Source organism: Acipenser ruthenus, chromosome 2 (assembly GCF_902713425.1).
Source record: "Acipenser ruthenus chromosome 2, fAciRut3.2 maternal haplotype, whole genome shotgun sequence".
Taxonomy (NCBI): domain Eukaryota; kingdom Metazoa; phylum Chordata; class Actinopteri; order Acipenseriformes; family Acipenseridae; genus Acipenser; species Acipenser ruthenus.
Genome location: NC_081190.1, coordinates 37932630 through 37955072, shown reverse-complemented (window position 1 = coordinate 37955072; position 22443 = coordinate 37932630).

Below are 22443 nucleotides of genomic sequence, written 5' to 3'. Positions count from 1 at the left end.
TGGTTCTGGCAGTCAACTCACTTTAACCTTAGATCAAATCTTATAGATCAATATCAAGCAGCTGATGGTAGATACAACAAATGCAATGCAAAACAGCGTCCTTGAATCCTGTAGAAGTCAGCCACCAAAAAGTTGTTCTTTTGATACCTCACACAGAATGTGCATAAGGAAAAGAAAAATCACGATGGGGGTGCGTTCAAAGGGGATAAGTATGAAGGGAATGTTGCATTTTATTCTCAGATCTGCTAAACAAAGCAATTGTTATTAGTATGATGTTTGTGAGGGAAAAATACAATGGCACTGCCTATAGTCAGTCATAGTACCGACAGCTGTGTTGAGAGCTCAGCACACCTCAACTCCCACCCCCAAAAAATAGTTTTCCTGACCTTTGACCTGATTCTAACTCTAGTCTGCCATGAGGAGCGTATTGCAATGAACCAGGAGACAGGGTTCCATTCCAGTTGCTCTGCTTCCAGCAGTCCCTTATACATACAAGAGGTTAGGTTCACCAAAATTGTTCCATGAATGTCATATTTGTAAGTTACCACTATATTTTCATAGTCACTGTTAATTTGAATCTTCATGCTCAAATTTTAAGCAATTTAGGATAATGCATTTGTTTTTTGTTTACTTCAAGAGGGCTTATGTTTCTCATTTCATTTTTTATATTATTTTGGATTAATGATAACATGATAGCAAATGTTTGCCTTTATTCAGTCACAAATCCCTTGACCAGGAGAACGACTGCTGAAAAGGGCTTTAAAAATTGTAATGCTCTTCCACCTGATTTAGCCTCTAATGCCATTGCCAGTGCTTCCTAAATAACTCAATCCACATCATTCCACTCAACCAATCATTCTCACTCTCTTTTAATGCTATTTGGTTAATCCTAGAGCTCCCTTTTGATCTGAATGACTGTATGGACTCTCCTCCTGTTGCCTGCTGTTTCAGATTCAGTGTACCGCATTTGTCCCCCTGCCCCTGACTGCCCTGCATTGCAGTGTCCGCGCCATTGCGCTAATGCCCCCCTGAAATAAAACATGTCCCTCTGAATTTCTCTTAACGTGCCCGTGTGTCCCCCTGACGACAGGCTAATCTTTTTTACTTGTTTGTTTATACTTGCGTTTTCATAATTAAACTCCAGTGCCATTATTCTCCAGTCCAGTAGAATGCGCTCACACCCTCCCTGGTTACAGTCAGTTTCACAGTAAAGCCTGGACGACAACATCAGGCTTGTTAACAACATGGCCGGGCATAAATATAACCTTGTATCCCTGTTACACCCAACCATTACTTCTGAAACAATAAGTATTCAGCTTCGGCAGTGACTGTTGAAATGTATGCTATTATATTTATGCTTAAAAATACTGAAATTCATCCGCTGTAAAATGTATTTGCTAGACAAAATATCTGTCTGATGTTTGGAGATATGGAGTGACCTAGCAAGTGAATGGGAGAAATGTGTACTTCTGTGTACTATAATACAGTTTATAGACAAAGTGCAGTAGATTTGTGAAACGAAAACCGCATGACGGTAACGTTATAAAATATGTGAAGTTTGTCTTTTCTATGACAAAAAACATACTTACCAACATTTGGAAACTATACAGCAGGACAATAGATGTATCCCCACAACTCAACACCACACAATCATCATAGTATTAAAATATGTTAACACATAGCAAATCCATAAAACCAACGAAATTGATTGTGTATATCTGACATTTTATTTTGAGTGTTCTGTATAACACAGGCCATCATTTAACCTTGAAAAAAATTAAGTACAGTACCTGAAGCAGATATACACGTTTATCATATGAACAATATTGTGTGTTGTAAAAATAAAGCAAAAATTGTTTTGGAAATTGTCAAAATAAAGGGGCAGCTGGAAGGTAAGACTTTACCAGTCAGGACAATGGCATTTAAATACTACCACTATTAAACTGTATCTGTTGGTAATGTGGTTTCTTCTAATGCAGCGGTTTTCAAACTGGAGTACAGGAGAAAAATTATGAAATGGCAGACAACGCATTTTATTTAGTACCACTTGCCAATCTATTGCAAACTGCTGTCATGTAATCAACGTTTAATCACTAACACCAGACTGATGTGCTGTGACAGTGCGTTCAGTGCACACACGGCTAATTTACATATTAAATATGTACGTTTTAAATAAGCCCTGCTGTTTAAATGTCATATAAACAGTTGGGCAGTTACTGCAGTCTGTCTTTGGGTTAAAGTTTATTGTAGCTTAAGTACTATTGGTTCATTTCACAATACAGAATGTATGGCCAATCAGAAATCGAAGTATTGCCATGTGGTCTAATTTGACAAGCCGTTACGTCTGGTGTGAGAGTAAGAGTTTTTAGCTTTTAATCCAGTGAAAAAATATGCATTGTTGGTTCAATACTAGTACATTACTAGCAAAGGGCGATCAAGACGAAATACCATCAGAGATTAAAAATGCCAAAAATGTCTTGCGACTGAAGCTCTCTCCAATTTCCCTGCCATCATCAGTGATTTGTGTGGTAACAAGCAGGGACATCCATCTCACTAATACTAGGTAAGTGTTTTATTATTATTATTTAATTAGCACCAGTACTGTACTGTTTAGTCACCAAGAATTTAAAAATGCCAATAATATGTTTTCGTAATGAGGTCAGCTGTAGAGATGCTGGATAGTGAACTTTTCTTTGCCTTCTTTTCTGTAATTTTATTATCAATAAAAATACATAATTGCCATTTGCTATCACGGAATAGTCCTGTGTCATTTCTGAGTGATTGAGGCTAGCACATGCTTTGTTGATTTTAATTAATTAGTAATTACGAAGTCGAAGTAACCAAGAAGGGTCGCTAGAAACCATAAACCACTGTTGTATACTGCATGACTGAAGTGGACTAGCCAACAAGCTCCATGACATGGCTATGGAAATATCCAAACTGTATATACTGTACCTACAGGAGTGACAGAAATTAACTGGGTTACCAGCCTTAATCCAACTCATAAGCGACCTTGTTACTTCGGGTCCCAGGAGTTGGAAATTCCCATCTGGAACAGCTTCACTATTTTAGCTGAATGCTTAATCATTTTTACAGCAGCATGTGTCCCTATCAACTACACTGGGAGAGTTAACCAGAGGGAAATAAGCTGGATTGTGACATAATAATATATTGAGTGCAGTTTGTCTGCATAGTCAGATTGTGACTATTTAAAGGTGACATTTGCAGGGGATTTTAAAACCTGCCCTCAATCTGTGCCCTTCATTGCAAAAGATATTGCCTGTGTTTCCCTCAATGTCTAATGCTATTAAAGTATAAGTCACAAAGCCATACACAAATCCATTTCCCCCACTGTTATTTTCTCTTAAGACAAAGACCTTCTTTATATTTACTTTAAGATTTGTTCTTAGCTGAAGCTGACAAATGAATTATAGACCTATAGTTTCAATGAGAGCTGATGGCTAGTTACACCTGTTGAGGAATCTAATTACAAATTGAAAATGCAGTATACAGTTTGGTTCCTTTTGGCATCTGCTGTCTTTATGATATATTTTTGTGGTTGGTCATTTCACAAGGCATCAGTTTACTATGTATTAGTTCCCTGCTATGCTTATACCATTTTCTTCTAAAAGCAATACTAAAGTGTTTATGTTTTAAAGTGCAGTGTCAGCTATGGTATATCAATGCATACAAGTACCTGTTAGGAAACTAGAGCCTTCAAAACCCACCTGACTGGAAGCACTATCATACATGCCAACAGTCCCTTATGGTCGGGACAGTCCTGATTTCCCAGCAAATGTCCTGTGTCCCGATGCATATATATATATGAACATGTGTTATTCTCTTCCGGGTCTGACATCACCACACAGCGATCTTGCCACACCAATTCAAAATAATAATAAATGTCAAATGAATGACTGGGACTACTATTAGCATCACAATTATTACAAAATGACTCTGTAGAATAGATCTGATTTCCAGAGCTAGGAGAAACTTCACAGTGTATGAAGACTAAAGTGTTTAAATAAATATGATCATACATGTCGCGTGAGCCGAGACCATCTATTTTTCCGATCTTGGATCGAATCGTTTAAAGTGAGCCAAGATTGTTTGAGAAGCATTCACACAGGTCTCCAATGGATCTGATCCGCTCTGCTCCAGGGAGCGCATCGTTTGCTCCAATCGCTCCCATGTGAATGGGGCCTTAGACACTCGCTTGAGGTGCGCAGGGTTGCCGGTTCACGCCCAATCTCAGCCCTGTTACAACAGCACTTACTTCGTACTGCACTGTAACCCTTGTAAATTATGTTGGATAAAGGAGTCTGATTATTATTATTATTATTATTATTATTATTATTATTATTATTATTATTATTATTATTATTATTATCTGGCACTTAATCTGCATCAGTTAAAAAAAACAACACAGTTGCTGCCTGCCTGAGGAACATGTAAAGCTGTAGTTATGATAATCATTAATGCCTTCTACGTGACAATTCAGGTGGTACATCCAGCAGTGCAAGGGAGACTGCAAGGTTTGGCTATGCAATCCCTTATATATAGTAGCTTCCATGTTGCTTTTGAACTTCGAATCAGTCATATGTTTCCTGAAAAATCTGATATAATGCAAATGCAATCTAACATGTCAATATAACTTTTCAGTTGGTTTACCAATATGTTTATATTACATAACTGCAACCTTTTGTTTTCAGTGTTTACTTCACAGTCTGTGAAGATCATTATTGACGGAGAACAGGTTATAATGTTCAAAAGCTCTACAGAACAAAATAATAGCAGATGGGTATTACTGTGATTAATCCCTAAACAGAATGGTTCCAGATTTTGACATCATTAGTTAAAATGTTGGCTCGCTCACAAATATATATAAGAGCCAAGTAAGCTTTTATAATAAGCACTTCTGGTCTGACCTAGACATTTACAACGGTGCTAATTTTACATTTACGTAAAGTGGTAATTGTATAATTCTACATTGTGCATGTTGAACAATATCAAAACTGTTAAGCTACCATAATGTTTGCGTCTGACAAAAAGGCCTAATTTATTAAGGGGCACTAAAAATTAGCACACACGTTATTAGTGCCCAATCTCAAGTCACTGTACAATACAAGGCAAAGAAAATCACAATCTCAAGACGTGACGTATACACAAAACTGACAACAATTAGACCACTAAATTAAAGAACAGTCTAATAAAGAATATTTTTAAAAAGCAATTAAAATAGATTTGATAAAATGTTGTTTTAATTGTAAAGATATAAATCCAGTGTGTATCAATATTTTTTTTATTTGAATTTAAAAAAGGACAAAAAGAAATATTGCTTTCAATTTTGACTTAAAAACAGTAAGAGTCCCAGCTTCCCTGACAGATGAGGCACAGCATGCCATTATTTAGGAGCTGAATAGGCCCTTCCTCCCTTTTTATTCACCCTAGGAATAACTAGCAGAACCCGCATCCTGTGATTTAAGCGTGCCGTTGGAGTATACGTGGTCAATAATTCCTGTAAGTAACTGGGTGCTAATCCATTCAGGGTCTAATAAATTAGAAGCAAAATCTTAAAATTAATCCTAAACTACACAGGGACCCAGTGCAAAGAGGCCAAAACAGGAGTAACATGTTCACTTTTTCTGGTTTTAGTCAGAATTCTAGTGGGAGTGTTCTGAATGAGCTGTAAGCGAGACAGGACAGGGTGGCTGTTGGGTAGGTATTATTACATTCCAGGTGTTAATGTTGTTGATAATTGTAACTTTCCAATAACAATCTTCTTTACTTGTTTATTAGATGATGCAGGTTATGGGCTAGGCCATGGCTTTTAACCCCTGTGGCTGATCCTTGCAGTCCAGCAGAGTTCGCACTATGGCATGTACATTTGCCAAATAGTGTGCGCATTGGGACACTTTATCATGGCATAGCATCAAATGTATTGATCATATGGATGTATGGTATGTTGCTGACATCTGTTTGTAGAAGTGTTCTACAAAGGGCAGCACACTTTTTCAGTGTCAGCCTGATGACTGGCAGTCCTGACTATAATATGTGTTGGTGGTGACCTTGTAGCTATGTGCTCTGCCATTGGGATTTCACTGAACATGTATTTTCTTTTGTAAGTTTCATTGACATGACATGAGCATCCAACAGTGCTTACTGTAAAATCACAGTGTATTTTAAACTTTTACAAGATATCGCACGGTGGCTCCAATTTCAAGAATACTCAAGGCCTGACCTCCTTATTAGAAGGTTATCAGTTGGTAGTTTCCAGAGCTTGCTTTCATATGGCAAGTGAGTCACTATCTTCAGAGATTCGACTGGAGATTGTTGCCGGGAAGGAAAAAAAAGCTAGTCAGCTCTTCACAGTTGAGACAGACTCTCCATGTTGACTCAGAAGTGTCTTTTAAAATGAACTACAATCATGAGCTTCCCATTATGTGGCAGTGACAGGTTACAGTGTTTTATATGGTTAACAACAAAAAAACATCCCTTACCACTGCCTGCTGTGTTGTATATATTCCTTCAATAACCATTTTCAACATGTGTGAATTGTATTGATATTTTTTTTACATATCATTGGTCATCAATCAGGCTTGTGTTTTGTTAGTAAGCATTACAACATCCACTATTTGTATTCAATAAAAGCACCATTGCAGATGCTTCTCAGTTGAGGAAAGTTAAGCTTGCACACAGCTTGAACCAACAGTGGGGACTGTATCAGACTGGCAGCTGGCACAGAGATGTACTCTTTCTCTTAACTCAAACACCACAGTTTGCTAAAATTCCCTTGGGATGAAAAAAGCTGGTTCCATATTAACTTTATATATTTTTTTTTTAAATCACAAGTTAAATGTACAAGTAATGTACACAATATTTAATCAAAAAGGGCAAACCAGTTCTAGCATCTCATTCTGATTTTCAAAACTGTTGTCTTTTATTGGTTTTTTTTTCAGAAACATAAGTAGAATGGCATTCAATAAACTGGCAATATCATATTTTTGCTATAAAGTTTGGCCCTGTATCGAGTGTCACAGTAGATAACTTCTGCGACTCTTGATTATTTTTTTTTAACTTGATTGTTTTAAAGTACAAAATATGACAATTTATTTTTAAATATCTTCTTTAGGTCCCTGCCAAATACTTGACAAGTCATTATTACTACTTAATAAGAAGAATTCAATATAATTACACAGAACCAAGTCAATATAAGCCTTATCTCTCTTATGCAGTGTGGTGGAATTTCTTCTCCTGGGACTAGAATTATATTTTATTTCTGATACTTAAACATGCCTAACCACTTGCAATATTAACATTTCAATTGCTGGCATTATTATAGAGACAATTCTACCCATATTCAATTACATTTACCTCAGTGAGGGATTTTTTTGGTTAATTTATATGCTAAAAATGTTATTGTGTCAAACAAGTGCAGGTTCTTGTCCTGGCTGTGCGAAGTCACCGGTCTTCGCAAGGGATTCCAGAGCGAGTGTTGCATTGTCCCTGGCACTGCTATGGGTTACGGAGGCAAAACCTCTTCTCATTGTGCTACAGTGGCTCTTAATGCAGGGCTAGCACATGTCTTCCAGGGACTGGTGGCTTTCCAACATCTGCATCTCTTCATCTCTTGACTTTCAGTTCTTTTAAGCTGTTGTGGGGAATTGCTACAGTGAGGGAACACAATTGGATAGTCAAAATTAGGGAGAAAATCAGTGGTAAAAAAAACTGGGCACACACACACACACGCAAATCTCACATGGATTATTTTTGTTTTTGTAGCTCAAAAAAACTTGATGCCTGTGAATTTCTAGTTGTTTTCAAAAAGCATCATAAAATGTGCTTTACACGACAATGTTGAGGTTTCAGCACGCGAAGATCAGTTTACCTCTGGGTCACAGCGCATGGATGATTTATATATAAGTGCACTTCTCAGTTGGTGTTTTAATGTCATCAAACTTTGGGTAAATACTACAGTATGTGCTGTTAGATGTACAGTACTATAAAGTTAATCTTTCGCGCGGCCATCATTGTTGAAATGTAATGGTGTATATATTAGGGTAAGCTAGAAATTCACAAGCATCGAAAACAACATTCTTTGAGCTTCAAAAAACAAGTCAAACGTAACATTTTTTGTCTAACTAAAATAGTAGCCTTTAACCGCTATTACTGAACTCAAACTAATTTATGGTAAGCATGATACTTACCGTTGCGATACCAATTATAACACTGCCAGAAATATACCACAGCCAACCAACTTATAACACCAGTAGTACCCTACTTTTTCAAATAAACTTGTTATGATTTTGAATGTGAGGTTCCTACGAATGGTATTGTCGCGGATTGCTGCTCCCCGGCACCTCACTCTGTACAAATTAAGCACTGCTCATACATTTAAATGAAATTATAGCTTTGCAGGACGAATTCAATTGTATTAGTTTTTTTTTTTTATTTGCATTTGTTCTTTTCAATTTGCATTTGTGTTTTTTTTTCGATTTATATTTGTGTTTTTTATTATTTGTGTTTTTCAATTTGCATTTGTGTTTTTTTTTATTTGTATTTGTGTTTTGTGATGGAAGGCAACATCAAAGTGTTGCTCTCTATAGGCTATATATTACTTTTATTAAATAAACCAATGTTTCTAGTTGTGGATTGGATTATACCTTGTTCGTAATCTTTAAACAAGGTATAATTTAAACAGCAAGGTCAAATTTATATTTCCCCTGTAAAGTACACATGAAGTCATCGATTCAACGTGTAAAGGGCATATTTATTTTCATGTAACCTCTAATATTGTCAACAGCTACTTTGATGTTTTAACTAGTAGCATTAAAAATGTGCAAACATGTGTTGCTTCCTGTCACAACCAAATCCATCTATAAAATATAAAATAGAACTGCGGTACCATAGCCTAAAATAATAATTTAAAAGCCTGCTAGGCATTCATTTGATTTTTGCTACTTTACTGTTTAAGCCTATTGTACATATCTATATTTTTACATAATGTAATGTGTACAAACACATTAATGCTATTTTAATATGACTTCATATTTATTAGGCTAGTATTTTTTTTTGTTTTTGTTTTTTTTACTAAACAAGCATAAATTGATTGAAAACATACAAATACATATAGTACTTAATTAATGTTGAAATAAATATATATACAAATATATGAATAACAAACTAACTAAAATACAGATAAATGCGCTTGAGTTCAGCGAACATAATGTAGAAACAATTAAAAAGTGTGGGGGAGGGGGGGTGGGGTGGGGTGTATGGGAAATATGTTTTGGCTCCAGTAAAAACACTGTATAAATAGATACAGGAATGTGATCTCAATTCAAGTGTTTGACACCAAGTTACAAGATTCATTAAGATTCACTGTTACAACGTAATCTCCCAACGTTGTTAAAGCCAGAAAGAGCCTACAGAAAAATGTACATTGTAACTGTTTAGCTACAATGTTAGTAACTATGTTTAATTACAACTGTGATGAATCTTGTAACATTGTGACAAACAGTTAAAATGTGCTTCTAACGGTTTGATCAATAAAGGTATTTAAAGGTCGTTTGGGTAAAATTTTTAGTTGTAGTATTGTTATACTCAAGTGCATCATTTTCATCCCAAATTAAACTTTGGAACCGAGTGTTCCGGGCGGTTTTATGAATAAAGGTAGTTTTTTTATCGTAATGTGAAATAAAGGTCGGTTCAGGTTTTTCATCAGCACTATGGTGCTCTCGCCTGTTTATAATAATAATAAAGTATTTATATGGTTTTTTTCCCCCAAAGTGAGTTACAATTTATGTACAAATTCTAGTACCCATTTATACAGCTGGGTTTTTACTGGAGCAATACATTGCTCAAGGGTACAGCAGCAGTTGCCTGGCATTGAACCCAGGATCCTTCAGTCAGCAGTGCAGTTTGCTTTAGCTGGAACACCACAAAAAAAAACATAAATGAGGCCCGATGTGCTACCTGCATTGTACTGTTATTATTAACGTTAACCTGATTGGTCAATGTGAGGTCCCTAACCTCTAGTAAAATGCTGAATGTTATCTTTCAGACTATGTTTAATTTCTGTTACAAATCAAGCGGAAAAAAAGAAAAAATAATATATATATATATATATATTGTAAAACGTCTCACCCACTCGGGTTCGTTGCCCCTTTAAAAACACGACCCAGGACACTCAAATGGATTTTTTCAGCGCGGTTGCGCTATTTTTTAATGAACACAGCGGCTCCTCCCCTCTGGGCTCTGGCAGCGGCGGCTCCTCCCCTCTGGGCTCTGGCAGCGGCAGCTCCTCCCCTCTGGGCTCTGGCAGCGGCAGCTCCTCCCCTCTGGGCTCTGGCAGCGGCAGCTCCTCCCCTCTGGGCTCTGGCAGCGTCAGCTCCTTCCCTCTGGGCTCTGGCAGCGGCAGCTCCTCCCCTCTGGGCTCTGGCAGCGGCGGCTCCTCCCCTCTGGGCTCTGGAGCCTGCGGAGCTACACTAGCCTGCTCCCATTCCAGGAGTAACCGCTCCAATTCGGTTGGCTCCCGCTCCTGTCTCTTCCGCGGTGCCAACCCCATCTCTCTCTCCCATCTCCTAAGTTGCTCTCCCTGAGCAACGGCATTCTTCGTGATCTGCTCAATCAGCTGTAGTAAATCCATTTTCTCTGGGTCTTAGGGGCGCCCACACTCTCTGCCACCATATGTAAAACGTCTCACCCACTCGGGTTCGTTGCCCCTTTAAAAACACGACCCAGGACACTCAAATGGATTTTTTCAGCGCGGTTGCGCTATTTTTTAATGAACACAAAAGTAAAACAAAGCACACAAAATAAACACCTAGCTCTTTCTGAGCACTAACTACACACGCAGGAACCTAACTATCACAGGTCGGCTAAGCCGTTTCCCTGTTCCACAATACTTAACCACACAGGTTTGCACTGTACCTTTTTCCTCGGGACTGCCAGGAAGCAGAGCACTCCTTCCTGCCTCCTTCTCCTTAGCAGCCCTGAGCAGACTGCCTGCTCTCCTTTTAAACCCCGCACCTGGGCCTAATTTCCAATAGCGCCCAGGTGCGGATGATAATTAACAATAAAACAATTAAACAATTAAACAAAACAATAAGACAATTAACAAAACTGATTAACTGAAAAAGCAGAAACAATCAAACAAAAAGGTGCATTTCTTTCGCAGGGAGGTTTTAACCCCCTCCCTGCTGTCTCTCACAACCCTCTATCTCACAATATATATATATATATAGTAGCGATTTTGGTTCACGCAGACCGGTGTATCACACAGGGCGAGGCAATCCACACACCGCGATCGAGTACTGTTTAGCTAAACCGCCCTAAACCATTTCTCATTCATTCTCTATGGTAGTGCTAAACCACTATGGATGTAATACTGCTGCCGCCGCTACATGGTTTTGGCGCTGTTGTGCAGGTCTGTGCCTATACTTACAGTGAGTGAGATATCAACAACATAACCTGCTCACGTAGCTCGGAGTGAAACAGGTAAGAATGCGGTTATTTTTGTTTATTATTGTTGTTGTTGTTGTACGACTAAGTAAACGTAAAAAGGAGCTATTCTAACTAGATTTATTTAGCGAATAAAAAATATATATAAAGATATAAATATCCTTAATTTCTGTATACTGCAGTTTAACCTCCTCTGAAAAACACTGTCTATAAAACATATTCTATATTATTAAACATCATTCTTCTATAAACATCACAACTTTCTCACGTAGCTCGGAGTGACAGGTAAGAATGTGTTTATTGTTATTATTGTTAATTATTATAAGAGTGAGTAAATGTCAAAAAGGAGCTATTCTAACTATATTATATAAAACTAATATTGTTTCCAAATACCGTTAATGTGGATTGAATGCGGTTATAACTGATTTTATATTATTATTATTATTATGTGTTTGCTTAGCAGATGCCTTATCCAGGTTGACTTACAGTTACAAATGTAATTGAAATACTATACAATAAGTTATGTGCAAATACAACCATGTGAATATCGTTAAAAAAGCATTACAGACAGTGTAGTTTAAGTTTTAAAGTGTAAATATAGTTACAAGTAAGATCAAATACAATATAATTACAATTAAAGCAAATGCAACCTGTGCAGATACAAAGAAGTGCCAATCAGACAAGTGCAAGAACAAAACAAATATTTGCTGGCTAGCCTTTCTATTTGTTTAATTTATAATAAGTTAATAACCAGTGTGAAGAAAGTTTCTTAATGTATAAGACATGTCATCTCACACGAGGATCACAAAGCAAAGCTCAACAGTTCAGGCTAAGCAAACAGCGCACTGATATCTCTGTTTCTGTTTTTTTCCTTTCATCTACCAGCAAGTCCATCTCCACCACCCTTTCCTCAGGTGTCTACTGGAAAGAAAATCCACACAACACCTTTAAGACTGGTTGACCACGATTATTCAGCCATGGTGAACAGCTCCTGCATAGATCCAAACAGTGTGCTTCATTCAACAACCAAGCAGCACATATCTAGGTATGTGAAACACCTGGCAAAAATGAAAAACACCAGCTCATCCCTCAACACAAGTCTTGAAAAGCTCAAGGAGACTCAGCAGCTGTGGCATAATTTAACTGAAGGCAGTCCCACTGTACAGGTCCCAGTGGTAACTGTGGCACCTGCAGCTGTCAACCCACCTGCACTGCTGTTAACACCTACTGCTCCATCCACTGCCTTAACACCAGAGTCAATTGAACAAATTGTGCAACAAATTATGGACAGACAGCAACAACAGCAGTTGAAGAAAACAAAAAAATGTTTGGCTTGTGATCAACCGAAGTCACGGTACTCAAATGATGGTTCAACAGTTCATTTTTTTTTTATCAGAAGGGAACTTTTTATCATCAGGTACTTTTACTGCTCGACAAAAGTGTTCCAGTTGTATGGACCTGAAGGTCTCACTGATCCAAGGATGCCTTTTGAAGACTTTTGCACAACTGAGTTCTTCCAGAGGGAACTTGATACCACAAAGCAAAGAGTAGAACAGAAAAAGAGGAAGCAGACAGAACCTCAGCCATCTGCCCGACTATGCAGGTTCTGCAGGTTGGAATTAAAACAGGGACCAAACAGCCCCCATGTCCATACAGGGTTTACAGAAGTGGCTGGAAAATACATATATTGTCTTGCCAAGGTTTTTAAACTTTACAAAGATCAGGGAATGACACAGGAAATGACCTGGTCTGAATTCCAAGCATCGTTTTTTTATGAAGCCGAAAAGCAGAGATGGCAGAGAGAGAAGAGAAAATAAAATTGGTTGGACAAAATAGTTTTGTAAATATAGTTATTGATTGGACATATCAACAGTTTTTACTGTAAATAGTTGTTGTTTATGCATATAAAAAAAAATTGATATAGTTGTTGCTTGAAATTATAAAAACATTGTACTGTAAATTTAGTTGTTGCTTGGACATATCCAAAAATAGTACTGTAAATATAGTTGTTATTATTAGCAAATACCCTTAGCCAGGGCGACTTACAATTGTTACAAGATATCACAATAGTAAAAAAAAAAACTGTAGGTACAGTACATTGTTCCAGGGTACAGCAGCAGCTGGGATTGAACCCACAACCCCTCTAGTGAGGTCCAGAGCCCTAACCACTACTCCACACAGTTGTTGTTTAGACATTTAAAAAAATTGTACAGTGAATATAGTTGCTGTTTGGACATATTTAATAATTGTATTGTGAATATAGTTGCTGTTTGGACATATTTAAAAATTGTATTGTGAATATATTTTTATTTTTACATTTAAATCTGTTAATTGGACACAATTTATTCTTCAACTCCTAAGAATAAACATATGTATAGTTTAACCAACTTGGTTGTTATTGTACAATTAGTATGTATTAATTTAAAAGAAAAAAAACATGTGCTCACTCACTCACAGATAGATTACAACAAAAGTACAAAGGGAGTTTCTACAGAAGTGACTGGAAAGCTCTTGAATTTGCTGGTTTGTTCACACAGAGATAGTGATCAAGTGGGAACTCTCTCAAGTGTTTTCAGAACAAAGGATTCTGGCATTTTTATCTTATATTTTACAAAAGCAGACTCTGAAAAGTTCTCTTTGTAGACTAATTGTCTACAACTATTCCATAAACTCTCACAGGTTATTCCACGATGGCCAACTGTGTAACTAGATAAATAAATAATATGCAGTGTGTGTGTGTGTATATATATATATATATATATAATCAATCAATCTTTATTTTATGTAGCGCCTTTCATTGTGGACCACCATCACAAAGCGCTTATAATATAATGCATTATGTTGTTGCTTTTTATGTTTTATGTATTTAGTTTAATGTTTTATACCGTAAATAGCTTAATTTGCATTCAAAATGGCCTAATGATTTCTAGATCATTAGATTTCAGTAGTATAGTTTGCTGAGTTTTGCCAGTCTCTGCAGTGCTTCCAGTGTTATTACTGGTATTATTATCATATGGGTTAAAATTATGGTAATACTGTCAAATGTTATATATACAAGGAAAGCTAAGTAACAGAAATATAAGTTCAATATGTCGTGCAGCAAAAAAAGTTAAATAGTTAACAATGAAGGAGTGTTTATTCCAGTCTCCTAGTGCTAATGATGTGTAATGCCCAGGGGCAAAAAAAAAACCAAAAACCCTTAAAACAGCCTTCTGCAGCTGGATTCTCTGTTACACCTATTCTCGACTGGCCGCAAACCTGTGACCTCTCGCTCTAAAGCATAGCGCCGATACCGCTGCACAAAAGAGCCGACTCTTTTGCAAGGAGCGTATATCGGCTTATGTCTCTGCGTGTGATTACGTCACCTACCAGCCCTACTGCTGCCTTACCCTGTGCACGCTACAATATATTACAATATACATTTATTAGTGGGGCTTGCGAAGCAAGAGTCCCCACTTTAAATCTTCGACATTCTTCTTCTTCTTCTTCTTCTTCTTCTTTGGCACGCTACTCCTCTTACACCGTTTAAGCTACAAACGCCGTTCAAACTTTAAAATATGTAGACTGGTCTGGAATAGTGTGCTTGTATACAGCTTTTTGATATATTTTATACTTTTTAAACTATTAAGCTTTTTGTCCTTTTTTGCCCATCTTCATTCACTTTAATGTGACTTTTTTCAAAATTTTAAAGCTCCCCATTGTTTAAAAACTCCCAGACTTCCAACATTCTATTTACTGTAAACGATGTAACTTTTGACACAAATCAGCTACTTTGACCACTTTCCCAACAAGTAAGACAAAAAGTTAGAGCATATGAAATCTTCCTCTACTTCTCTGCTATTCAAATCTGAAATCAAAACATAAATAACTTTTACCAATCAAGAGGTACAGCTGTTTTAGTAACCGCATCAACTAAATTTTCTCTAACTTTTTGTAAACAACTGCCATTTTGACCACTTTCCCAACAAGTTAGACAACTACTTAGTGGAAATGAAATCTTCCTCTACTCCTCAGCTATTCAAATATGAAATCAAAACAGGAATGGCATCTACCAATCAAGAGGTACAGCTGTTTTAATAACCACATCAACTTCTTTCAGAAGGCTACTTCCCACTGTTGAATTAACTGTCATAGAACTTTGAGAAATTTCAAATTATAGCACATTCTAAGCATGACACAGTTAGTAAACAATGTGTCTTTTGACACAAATCCGCTACTTTAACCACTTTCCCAATAAAGCAAGCCCTACAACTTTACTTGTAAAGTTACCATCTAGTTTAATTTACAATTTTTTAATTTAACTTGTGATGAAAGAAAATCTCTGTACTAGTACATTCTCTCTGAATTATGTCTAAAGTTTGCTCAACATATCTATTTAAATTTAGTATAGCAAATAAAGTAAAACAAATCAAAAATTGTGTTGGCTGTCAGCAGAAATATAGTAACCACAACAGTGATAGCAACTACTCTGGTTTCAATGACAAGGTGTAGAAATCAAACAGCTGGATGCAGACTGATTATTTTCAGAAACTTTATTTCAGTATACCATAATAACAACACAGTCCCTGTCGGCTCGGGGCATTTAACTGCACAAAACAGGCCTTTCGACGGTAAAGCTCTCTTCAGGTTCTATTGCTTTATTAGAAAGTTCCAGAATTCTAATGTCATAGATCTATGCAATAGATATTCATTTTACTGTGAGCATACATTTCATATGCACCACTTTTACAAAATGAAATGTGTTCATTTTATTCTGTGGCTGTGAGGGTTATAGTGTACTGCTGTTACTATTTATGACTTCCTCCTGCTTCCATTTTGAGTTAAATGGTAATCTAAACTCTAGTACCATACACTGTTTGCATAATAATAGCACAGAAGGTAAAGTTAACATTCGCTGTGTAGATTTTCAATAATATTTTAATGAAAACAGGTTTTGTTGTGTGTACTCCCATGTTACGCAAGCTGTTAGGACAATTTAGTAGGCCTAAACACTGCTGTTACATGATGATATAATATAATACACATTATATAAAAATATAAAATTAGATTGATTGATTTTTTTGTTGGTATTTCATTTGGAGATTAGTGAAGCTTTGCTAGTGCAAGCCCAATCTAGTTTTAATAAAGGAATAAAGGAATGTAAGGATTAAAATGGGTCCCTGATTAACTCAACTGTAAAATATACCTGTAAGAAGTGACTGAGTGACTAATACCGTATGCATAGTCCCAACACTGTCACCTAGTGCTCGTCAAAATGTTCGTCGAGTACACTGTAAAAAGGATGTAACACGGCTGACGCAAAGCTGTTTAGATATGCAAATGTGTTTCATACGGTGCCTTGTGCAGAGAAATTGATAACAAATAATTCTAAGATGCTTTTCCTATTTAAAAAGCTGTTTTAGAATTTAAATTAATAGTACAGTAGGCCGGTGAGGTGAAAAGATTTTCTTAAAAGAGAAATATAATTATATTGTTTAAATATAATGAGATTGGTTTTGTTGGAACCTGCCCTGTTCTCATTTTTTAAAACCCTTTTTATTGTTGGTAAAAAGAAAATAAGTCATAATTACAGAATGAAGTCACGCTTTATCAGTGGAAAATTGACCCACTGTGTCTTATATGTTCAAGAATGCTGCACAAAGCACTCTGTATGGAAGCCATTTATCAACTAATGTCATTACTGGTTGAGTGCATAACTCAGATATTTTTATGATGCAAAAAAGTAATACATCGCAGTGCTCTCATCCCCAGATACTACAGAGGTATGACTCTTTTGCAAACACAATTGTAGCCCCACTTTGTGTAAATATAATGCAATGTCACACAAAACCTACACTGTTGTTGTATCTTGCAGTGTCTTTGGATAAAGTCATGGTGATCTGATAATGCAAAAAACATTGAATTCATTTTATGACATCAAGTCAGTGCTCATATATATATATATATATATATATATATATATATATATATATATATATATATATATATATATATATATATAGTGACAAAGTGGTTTATTGTGTACAGGTGCAGGAGTGTTGCAGTGTGTAGTTAAGAGACAGAGAGGTTATAATCCAGTTGGAAGTGGTTTATTTTATAATCCAGGTCTGGTGACCAAATAATAATCCCCGGCAATACACAACAATGTGTAGAGCACAGAGTAAATAATAACAGTTACAGTTCCAAACAATAACACAAATATTCGTCCCACAATATACTAACACGGTCACCAGTCCTGGGTGCAGTAGTGCTCGTGGTGGGTGATACAGGTTTATCAGTAACAGTAGTGCTCGTGGTGGGTGATACAGGTTTATCAGTGACAGTAGTGCTTGTGGTGGGTGATACAGGTTTATCAGTGACAGTGGTGCTCGTTGTGGGTGATACAGGTTTATCAGTGACAGTAGTGCTCGTGGTGGGTGATACAGGTTTATCAGTGACAGTAGTGCTCGTGGTGGGTGATACAGGTTTATCAGTGACAGTAGTGCAGTGCTGTTCTGAGTTTTGTGCCCTTGGTGACGGCTCTGGACGTGTTAGTAGTCTAATAATAACAAACAAGAACAATTATAGACAAAACAAACAAACATCTCTCACGTGTCTTTTCAGGTTCAATCTCATAAACCAAAGTGAAGGAACAGATTGCGTCTCTCTATCCCCTTTTATGCCGTCACACATGACCGCTTGGTAAACGAGTGCAGCCGCCCCTACAATCCGCGACTGCCACGTCGTTTCCCTTCCGGGTTGATGAGTTAATGCACTGGAGTTCCGCCCCCTTTCTAGCTCTGTTCTCGTTGCTTAGTACCCTCACAGGTCGGGGAGGGAGGGAGATTTACTACCAAGAATCATTGTATTTCTGTCACTATAGCAGACGCCTTACAGAGACTAGGGTGTGTGAACTATGCATCAGCTGCAGAGTCACTTACAAATACGTCTCACCCGAAAGACGGAGCACAAGGAGGTTAAGTGACTTGCTCAGGGTCACACAATGAGTGAGTGGCTGAGGTGGGATTTGAACCAGGGACATCCTGGTTACAAGCCCTTTTCTTTAACCACTGGACCACACAGCCTCCTATATATATATATATCTTAATCCCATACATTAGACTTTTTAAAACAGAATCTGACTGTAATTTACCCACAAATATAAAGTAATAACTGTAGAAGATGTCATTTGAGCATAACTGGAAATGAAATTCCAAATCCCTAGGCTGACGGAGATGGGAACTGCAGCCCTCTTTTAAACACCTAATATTCCAAAGAAACTACCCTTTAACCCCAACAATTCAGGATTTAATGAATGATATAGTATTCAGCACCATTTAGTACTTCACCTTTACAGCACAAAATAATATTGAAATGTCAAAATGTTATAAAATGTAACCACCAGAGCACAATATTGTAAAATATAAATGTCATATTCAGTTGCTAAATTGCTTAACCTATATTTATTGATCAATTTGGTTATATATTCATTGCTAGATTTATTTATTAGGCATATCTTTACCTTGATTGTTGTTTTTCACTTAAATTACTGTTTGATAATTGATAATGTATGTATTTATTAGTGAACCCCTTGTTGGCATATAATATCAGAATGTATCTGACACCTGGGGATTTCTCAAATGCACATTATCTCTGATTGAAAGGCTTCCCAGTGTGTTTGACCTGGCTGTGTGCATGGAGAGACAGAGGCTATACATCTACTAAACAGCATTTCAAAACCAGCAAGAAGCTTACATTCCACTGCAGCTGCAACAGCTAGTCATTAATGACAGGAATGACACAGTTATCAGGTGGTACAGATGGAAGGGTTCTAACAGGACAGCTATTGGTAGTGATTAAGGTCATCTGGCAAATGCCCCTCTGGGATGTTCACAAGTTTGTTTTTTTTCTAAGCCGTGGACAAACATGACAAAGCACTTGGAAAATAATTAATTTCATTGGGTAAGGCAGACAGGAGGATTCTGGCAGAATGTGAATGAATTCCCTAAGCTCTTTTAGGTTTGAATGACTCTCTCCTCACTACAAAGGGTTGTACAGAAAATCTGTAGGATGAAAGCACTTTACAAGGTGATTACTTGTAAGCACTAAACCGCATTAACCTTTTGTTTTATTCTTTAACAGAAAACACCCTTTCCTCAGGAAAATTATTTCTAGGTTGTTTCTTAGAAAAGGCAGTACACAGGTCTTGTTCCTGCACGGTGATTCCTAAGAAATAAATTAAGCTTTAATTAACAACACTGATGTTTAAAGCTCTGCAAGACATTTTTAGATTATTCATGTCACTTACAATGTACAGTACTTGAAACCTTCTGTATATATACCTCCTTGCACATTATGTGCACATTATGAATAGATTTAATGTACCCACAGATTGTCATCCATTTTGTAAAAACATGATAGCTGTGTGAAATTCCATTTGGTTTTAAATGACACCTAAGTGACACCATGTGGCCAAGCTAAGCACTGCACCCAGTGTTGCAGAATCAAAAATGAGGTCAAGATATTTGAGTAAAAACACAATCGGTTTATACGTTAATGCCAGTATTTTCTAATATTTTTCACCATACAAAATGTACCTGGAGAATCAAAGCTCTGTTTATTTATCATTGATTGTTGAATTCTACAGCATATCATAGCCTGGTCTATCATAAAAGCTTAGTATCCCTTTGTATCCCTAAACGGTAACTTTGCACTGAAACTCAAGTTACATACTGTAATGAAAAAAAAAAAAAATTCTACTACAGGCTCTCCATACATATTGCATGGGACATACTCATCCCTTTTGCATTTGATTTCACACATGTATAATGCACTGTTGTCCACCTATAAAGAATAAAAAACACACATCTTTTGAATCACTTCTAGCAGGCCATTTAGTCCCTGTTCAGAACATTCTGGTTGACAGTTGACATGATAACTATGGAGATTCATATTTAGTGATAAACATAATAGTGATAGGACTGCAATCTGATTGCCAGCAAGTAATTCAAAGGCTAGACTACAATGTCCTACTAGACCATTTTAAACCCAAACCCAACTCAGAATGTGCACAATTGACAGATGAATACCTTCACATATGTTTACATAGACCTCTCCATTGCACTTCCAGAAAAAGATCAATCATTCCTTTGACAGTTTTATAATGACAGTCATCTTTTTCCAATATTAATTTCTATTTGTGCTTTAGCTACTGCTGGCCAACTAATGTAACTCTTGTATTCTACAAGAGTATCTAGCTGCAGAACGAAGGCTCCCACAGCGTAGCTCACACAGGGTAGCTCACACAGGGTATCTCTCACAGGGAGCTCACACAGCGTAGCTCACACAGGGTATCTCTCACAAGGAGCTAACACAGGGTGGCTCACACAGGGTAGTGCTTCATTGATCCTCAACACCCCTACCACGTGACCATAATACCCCACGAACCTTAGGTTTAGGGTTAGGTTATTGTTATGAAATAAACTTTGTATTCTTATGGTTTAGATTTGCTTTTTATATCATTTTGTTGTGGTTATCACATCTTGGTGACTTTATAAATAATGAATATTATTGGCAGAGGTATGTTGATACTCATACTCGGAATTGCTTTAAGAAGTATTTATCGACAGTGTGGAAGGGAGGGGAATTCACTGACACCAGAGACAGAAAGTTCTTAACACCACTTGGGTGCCAGATTTATTCTTTACCACAAGGGGACACTGTGGTACTGCTTGTACGAACGATGGTATTAGCAGGTTATATGGTCACCTTGTAAGTGTCAGAAATAATAATCCAAAACAGAAGGTACAAAGGAAAAGGAGAAAACAAAACACTTTTAACAAACTACAAAATGAAGATGCTGCACTCTGCAGCGTTATCCCGACCGTCGCTATCCGCACGGCCCAGGTCTCTATCCTATGCTCACCTGTTCCCTCAACCTGCTATGCAGATACTTTCTGGGGTCTGCCCAAGTTTTTCCCAGCTACTAAAATAAATCCCTTTTCTTATTTTTTATTTTGTCATTCCTCTCCAGCTGTGCTTGGTCTGACAGCAGCGCTTCCGCTGGCTAGTTTTTTGTCTTAGAGGGGCAGGCTGAGGGAACAACAGAGTGTTATCTTATAGGGTCAGCAAACCCCCAAGGCCTGCCTCTCAACCACACACGGAGAGGGAAAGCCAACACACCCTCTTCCCCACCCCTCTATCTACGAGGCTGCTGCCCCCTTCCTATAGTACCACGCATGCGCCAGACAGTCGCACAGATCTCCCCTGTTACAGGCAGGTAAATCCATTCATTAATGTGTTGATTTTAAAACAAGAAAAACTGCCCTTTCCTCACCTTTAAAACCGAGTACCAATCAATGGAAATTAACTTCCACATTGAGTGTTTTAAAAGCAGATTTGGAAGTGACTTTTCCTTTTATCCGAGGCACTGACATTCAAGAGTAATCCATCCATCCATTATCATTAACCGCTTACTCCTTTACAGGGTTGCGGTGAGCCGGAGCCTAACCCGGCATAAACAGGGCACAAGGCGAGACTACACCCTGGACGGGACGCCAGTCCATCGCAGGGCACCACACACACACTCACTCACACAGAGGGCAATTTAGAGTGACCAATCAACCTGGACAGCATGTCTTTGGACTGTGGGAGGAAACCGAAGTACCCGGAGAAAACCCACACGAACACGGGGAGAACATGCAAACTCCACACAGACAGTACCCTAGGCTGGATTCGAACCTAGGACCCTGGCGCTGTGAGGCAGCAGTGCTAACCACTACGCCAACGTGCCGCCCCAAGAGTAATCCAGGACCCTGAATTCCAATAGTCCTTCTTCTACTTAAAGGGGTATCTTTATAAACATAAAATGAATACAGTCTTCAAGATAATGCCTGCGTTAGGAATACCGCTGCCAGTTGGAAATGCTTATTAATACAATTGTCAGCGTGAACCAGGTGCTCGGATATCTTCATCATTTTCTGTGGAGTTGCATGTTTGATT